Source organism: Hibiscus syriacus, unplaced genomic scaffold, assembly GCF_006381635.1.
Source record: "Hibiscus syriacus cultivar Baekdansim isolate YM2019G1 unplaced genomic scaffold, ASM638163v2 tig00111584_pilon, whole genome shotgun sequence".
Classification (NCBI taxonomy): Eukaryota; Viridiplantae; Streptophyta; class Magnoliopsida; order Malvales; family Malvaceae; genus Hibiscus; species Hibiscus syriacus.
Window position 1 is genome coordinate 549,487 of NW_024063127.1, and position 6,923 is coordinate 556,409.

Here is a 6,923-nt window from a genome sequence, read left to right on the forward strand (position 1 = left end):
ATGCACTAAGCATAGAAATGTCAAAAATCCGTTTTAAAACACTCAAAATGCTAAATTAATTAGCTCTAGTGGTATTGGCAACTCAAATATTGAAAATTAATCATGTTCAATCAATCAAATTTATCTTTAAACAATAATTGAACATAAAATTAATTTTTACCAAATAACATAAACTCACCCTAACTAATAGCAATGAATGCAATAAAAAATTATCATATAAGCATTTTCATTTATTCTTAAAATTGCTAAAATTATTTTAAACACTAAGTGAAGATAGGTCAGTTAAACCTAATTCTCTCCTAAGTGTCCAAAATCTTTCCTTATCTAAAGGTTTTGTAAAAATATCCGCTAATTAGTGCAAAGTATCAACAAATTCTAGAACTACATCTTCCTTAGTGACATGGTCTCTAATGAAGTGATGTCTTATTTCAATGTGCTTAGTTCTAGAGTGTTGGATGGGATTTTTAGTGAGACAAATAGCACTAGTATTGCCACACTTGATAAGAATGGTACCTACTTTAATTCCATAATCAAAAAGTTGTTGTTTCATCCATAAAACTTGTGCACAACAACTAAATGTATTCAGCTTCAGTGGTAGATAATGCAATACAATTTTGTTTCTTTGAAAACCAAGAAATCAACATATTTCCAAGGAATTGGCAAGTACTGGAGGTTCTTTTCCTATCTAATTTGCATCCTCCATAATCCGCATCAGAAAAAGCATGCAAGCTAAAGCTAAGTCTCTAGGATACCAAAGTCCTAACCTAGGAGTGTCCTTAAGGTATCTAAAGATTCTCTTAACAGCTAGTAAATGTGATTCCTTAAGGCATGATTGAAATCTAGCACATAAGCAAACACTAAACATAATGTCCGGTCTACTTGCAGTTAGATAAAGTAGAGATCCAATCATTGGCCTATATAATTTAACATCTACACATTTACCTCCTTCATCTAAGTCAAGATTTGTTGAAGAGCTCATTGGAGTGTCATGAGGTTTGCCATTTTCCAGTCCAAACTTCTTGAGCATATCTTTAATGTACTTAGCTTGATTGATGAAGATGCCTTCTGTTCTTTGCTTGATTTGGAGTCCCAAGAAAAATGACAGCTCCCCCATCATGCTCATCTCAAACTCACTTTGCATTAGCTTAGAAAATTCTTGGCAAAGAACATCATTAGTAGAAACAAAAATTATATCATCAACATAAATTTGAACTACTAATAAATCTTTACCTTTATGCTTTAAAAAAATATAGTGTCAACCTTCCCTTTTGAAAAACCTTTTTCAATTAAAAAGTTTGACAATCTTTCATACCAAGCTCTAGGAGCTTGTTTTAAACCATAAACACTTTTTTCAATTTAAGAACATGATCTGGAAATTTTGAATCTTCAAAACCTGGAGGTTGTTCCACATACACTTCTTCTTTTATAAAACCATTTAAAAAATGCACTTTTAACATCCATTTGATATAATTTAAATTCATGAAAACATGCAAATGCTAATAACATTCTAATTGCTTCCATCCTAGCTACGGGAGCATATGTTTCATCATAGTCCATTCCCTCTTCTTGAGTATACCCTTGAGCAATAAGTCTAAACTTGTTTCTCACTATATTACCACTCTCATCAAGCTTATTCCAAAATACCCATCTAGTACCTACAGTAGATTTATTACTAGGCCTTTCAACTAATGTCCATACTTTACTTCTCTCAAATTGATTTAATTCTTCTTGCATAGCCATAATCCAATGTTCATCTTTTAATGCTTCTTTAATATTCTTAGACTCTATGCATGAAATAAATGCAATATAATTACAAATATTTCTAAGAGAAGATCGAGTTGTTCCCCTTTGGATGGATCAGCTATAATCTCACCATCCTTGACATAGTTGTACTCTATTGGATAAGATACTTCCCTTTCTTCAATGGTTGGATTCTCAAGAGGATCATGAGTTACCTCATCTTTTGTTTCTTCATTTGATGATGGTTCTTCAACGTTATGTCTAACTTCATTTGTATTTATAACGCCTACATCATCATTCACACAAGAATCCTTCCTCGGAAGGGGATTATCATCGAAAACAACATGTATAGACTCTTCTACAACTAAAGTTCTTTTATTAAATACTCGATAAGCTTTAGAATTTAAGGAATAACCCAGAAAAAATTCCTTCATCACTTTTAGCATCAAATTTGCCAAGGTTTTCTTTACCGTTGTTTAAAACAAAACATTTACATCCAAAAGGATGAAAATAGCTAATGTTAGGCTTTTTATTTTTGAAAATTTCATATGGAGTTTTCTTTAAAATAGGCCTAATCATTACTCGATTTACAATATAACAAGCGGTATTTGTGGCTTCCGCCCAAAAATATTTTGGCAAATTATTTTCACAAAGCATGGTTCTAGCCATTTCTTCTAAAGTTCAAATTTTCCTCTCAACAACTCCATTTTGTTGAGGGGTTCTAGGTGCTGAAAAATTGTGACTAATATCATAGAATTACAAAACTCAGTAAATCCAAGATTTTCAAATTCAGTGCCATGATCACTCCTAACACTAGTCATAGAGTAACCTTTTTTGTTTTGGATTACTTTTGAAAACGTGATGAATTTTTCTAATGCTTCATCTTTAGTACTTAAGAATAGAACCCAAGTATATCTAGAATAGTCATCTACCAAGACAAATGTATATTGTTTTCCACCCAAGCTAGTAGTCCTAGTTGGCCCAACAAGATCTATATGGATCAATTGTAATACTCTACTGGTTTATACATCATTAATGGATTTAAAAGAAATTCGCTTTTGTTTTCCTTTAGCACAAGCATCACAGATTTTATCATTATCAAATTTAATCTTAGGCAACCCTCGAACTAAATCACCTTGAATTAACCAGTGCAAAACACTCATACTAGCATGTCCTAGTCTCCTATGCCATAACCAACTATCATGATCATCCTTATAAACTAGGCACAAATTAATCATATCAATAGAATCGAAATGCACCATGTATATGTTTCCTATTCTATGACCAACAAGCATAATCTATTAGATGCAATGTCAATGACTTTACAACCATTAATATCAAACATGACATTGAATCCCTTATCACAAAATTGACTAATACTCAATAAATTATGCTTTAATCCATTCACATATAAAACATTCTTAATTTGTATGGAAAAGGTATTACCAATAGTACCAATACCTTCAATGTGACCTTTTGAATCATCACCAAAAGTCACTTCTCCTCCATTTTTGGCGTTAAGCTCAATGAACCGGCTTTTGTCTCCGGTCATGTGTCTTGAGCATCCACTATCAAGGTACCATGAATTTGGATTTATTTCCCGTGCCTTGTAGCAATGCTCCTTTTCCTACAAACATAGATTAATTTCTAATTTTTGGTATCCAAATTCTTTTGGGTCCATATTCTTTAGTTTCCAAAATCCTAGTCCCCTTAGGTATCCATTTGTGTAGGATTTCCTTATCTTTAGTAGTAATGAGCTCTTTAGGAACCCATATACTTCTAACAATTTTAGAGGTTCTTTGGGGACCTCTATGATTGTAGTTTTTAAAACTTTTTCTAACAAAGTTGGATTTTGAATTTTCTCCATTTTCAAAACCTTTTGTTCAAACTTTATCAAAAGAAGCTTTAAGATCATCAATTTTCTTTTGATGATCATCATTGACCTTTGAAAGTGAATTTTGCAAATCCAAAATTTTCTTTTCAAACTCTTCTAGTTTGATTTACAAATCTTTGATTTTACTTTCAAGATCGTTGTTGGTTTTGGATATGAGTTTATTTTCATTTTTCAATTTTGAAACATCATTTTTATATTTTAAAAACAATTTCTCATAATCCGAAGCCAACCCATTATATTCCTCTAATAACTCATCATAGGATAAATCATCAAAATCAGATGAGTTAGAGGTTACCTTAGAATCTTCCCCGAATGCCATCAAGCACAAGTTTGCTACTTCTTGTTCCTCTTCATCGGAACCTTCTTCATCGCTCCATGTAGCCACATGAGCATTGTTCTTATTCTTTGATTGGCCCTTTCTCTTTAATTGTGGGCAATCATATTTGATGTGCCCCGGCTTTTTGCATTCATAGCAAATGATCGGGTCCTTCTCTTTTGGTTCATTTTTGAGGCCTTCATTTCGTTTGAATTTCCTTCCTCGGTAAGGTCTCATCATTTTTCTGAACCGTTTGGCAAACAATGCCATTTCCTCGTCATCGTCATCTTTATCCGAATCACTCTCATCTTTTGTGGATTTAAGAGCAACTCCAATGTTTTTCTTCTTCTCTTCTCCTTTGGTGTTTCTTCAATCTTATCAAGGTCCACCTCATCTTCAAGCATCATTTCATGAGTGAGGAGTGAACCGATTAGCTCTTCAAGAGTTAAGGACGTTAGATCCTTAGACTCGATGATTGTCGTCTTCTTTGATTGCCACGATTTTGGGAGGGAGTAGACTAACTTCCTCACAAGCATTTCATTTGAGATGATCTCTCCATATGATTTGAGACCATTAACAATCGTTGAGAATCTATCTGTCATAGCTTTGATATCTTCATTTGGCTTCATCCTAAAATTTTCATAGCTATGCGTTAGAATACTAATTTTAGATTTCTTTACCTCATCGGTACCTTCATGAGTGACTTTAAGTTTGTTCCATATTTCTTTGGCGGTTGTACAAGATGAAACTCTTCCGTATTCATCTGGTCCAAGAGCACAAAAAATGATATGGATGGCTTTGGAGTTGAGCTGGAACATTCTCATCTCTCCTTCACTCCACAATCTTGGATGAGTGAGAGGCTTGATGTATCCTTCTTTTATTGCATTCCATGCTCCCATGTCACTTGCTTGAATGAAGTACATCATCCTATTCTTCCAATAGGCATAGTTAGCTCCATTGAAGAAAGGAGACTTGTTGACGGGCATCGAATCGAGACCGGAGTCGAAATTTGAAGCAGAGGCCATTGATGACTTAATAATTGATGTAACTCTTCCCGAATCGACTCAAGAGGCGATTAAACCTTCAAATGAGTGAGGATCTGATACCAATTGTTGAGTTAATGATTGACGAATATGGCCAAGAGGGGGTGAATTGGCAATTAAAATTTTGGTGGAAGCTTTTGCAGAAAATTGAAAGAAATTTGCACAGCGATATAGAGTGGTTCGACTTTCTTAACCAAAGTATACGTCCACTACCTTAGCTATCCACACTAAGGATTTTCCACAAATTCACTAATTTGTCTTTCTTTTGAGGACAAAGAGTAACCTTACAAATCCTCAAGAATTATACCCCAAATTCTTGAAAACACTCTCTCTCAAAGAGAACAATACAAATTTGCAAACTTACAAGGAAATCCTCATAAGGTATATTGTTTGCACAATTCTAGAACAAAGAAAAGAACACTCAAGAATGAATACAATTGAGCACAATAAGTGTTCTTGAAAGCAAAATGAATATTGAATGAAAAAATAGGCTTGAAATGCTCAAGGTTTGATGCTTTCTCTTTGATTCTCTCTTGATTCTAGTTGCTTGATGTTTTTTGTTATTGATCAATGCCTTCTAAGCTTGTTTAAATACAACTTCAAATGATTCTGAATGTTGGGGATGCTTAATGGAGTCAATATAGCTGTTTAAGTGTGAAAACAATTAATTAAAACAGTTGGGAGCGTAACTGCATCGATGCATACCCATGGTGCATTGATGCATCAGTGTAAAATTCAAATATTTTGAATGTTGGACCCTTAGTGCATCGGTGCACTAAGAGTGCATCGATGCATCAAGTGCATTCGATGTTTCAAAATAGCCAGAGTGCATCGATGCATGGCTGGTGCATCGATGCATCAAATGCATGGCTGGTGAATCGATGCATCAAATGCATTCGATGTTTTCATAAAATCCTCAGTGCATCGGTGCATGGTATGTGCATCGATGCATGAAATGCATTCGATGTTCCATTTAATTCATGGTGCATCGATGCATGGATTGGTGCATCGGTGCATCACTCTGACAAATTGATTTTAGACTTGATTTTGGTTCAAAATACTTTGTGAAAATTGTTTCAAAAATATATTAAGTATAAAACACAATTTTACATATTTAGTAAGGTTTGAAATTGATCTTAAAAGACTTGGAGTAATAATTTGATATTCAATTAATTAAATCGAATATACTTAGAAAATCATTTGTAAAATCTTAAAATTCATTTAAATTTAATTTGTTATATCGAAACACAAAATGTTTTCAACAAGTAAGTAGGGTCTTAACTCCTCAAACTTTTCTTGATACTCCTCTACACTACCCTTATGCATTAACTTATTAAATTCTTCAATGATGTCTGAATAATTTCTATCACAAAACCTATGACACAAATCATCTTCAAATTCATGCCAAGTAACTTTATGCTTCTGCATAATATAACCATCAAATCATGTCTCAGCCTTTCCCATTAAATACATTGCAGTCACCTCCAATTTTTGTTCTTTAGGAACTCCCAAGATATTAAAATATTTTTGGCATCTTCTAATCCATTCTCTGGGATTACTACCATCAAACATCTGCAGCTCTAATTTAGGTCGAGGTAAAATAGACCCAGAACTTCCAAATAGACCTTTACTGTCCATTTTAACCTCACTAGCACTAGCTATATTGTCAGGAAACTGTAACTTTTGGTTCATAGGCATAGAACTCTGAAAAGCTAATGGTTTAGATGATAAAATACATTGCTTATTAGGTTGATAAGAATACCTCTCTTTATCTCCTATCACAGAAACTTTAATAGGAACCTTGCCTGTTGCTTTAGAGGTATTTGTTTCCTAATTGTCCTTCTTCTTGTCCCTACTGGGTTCATCTTCAGAAGTGTCCTCTCCTTCATTGCTCCTCAGTATTTTAAGGATACTAGTCAAGTATCCTTTC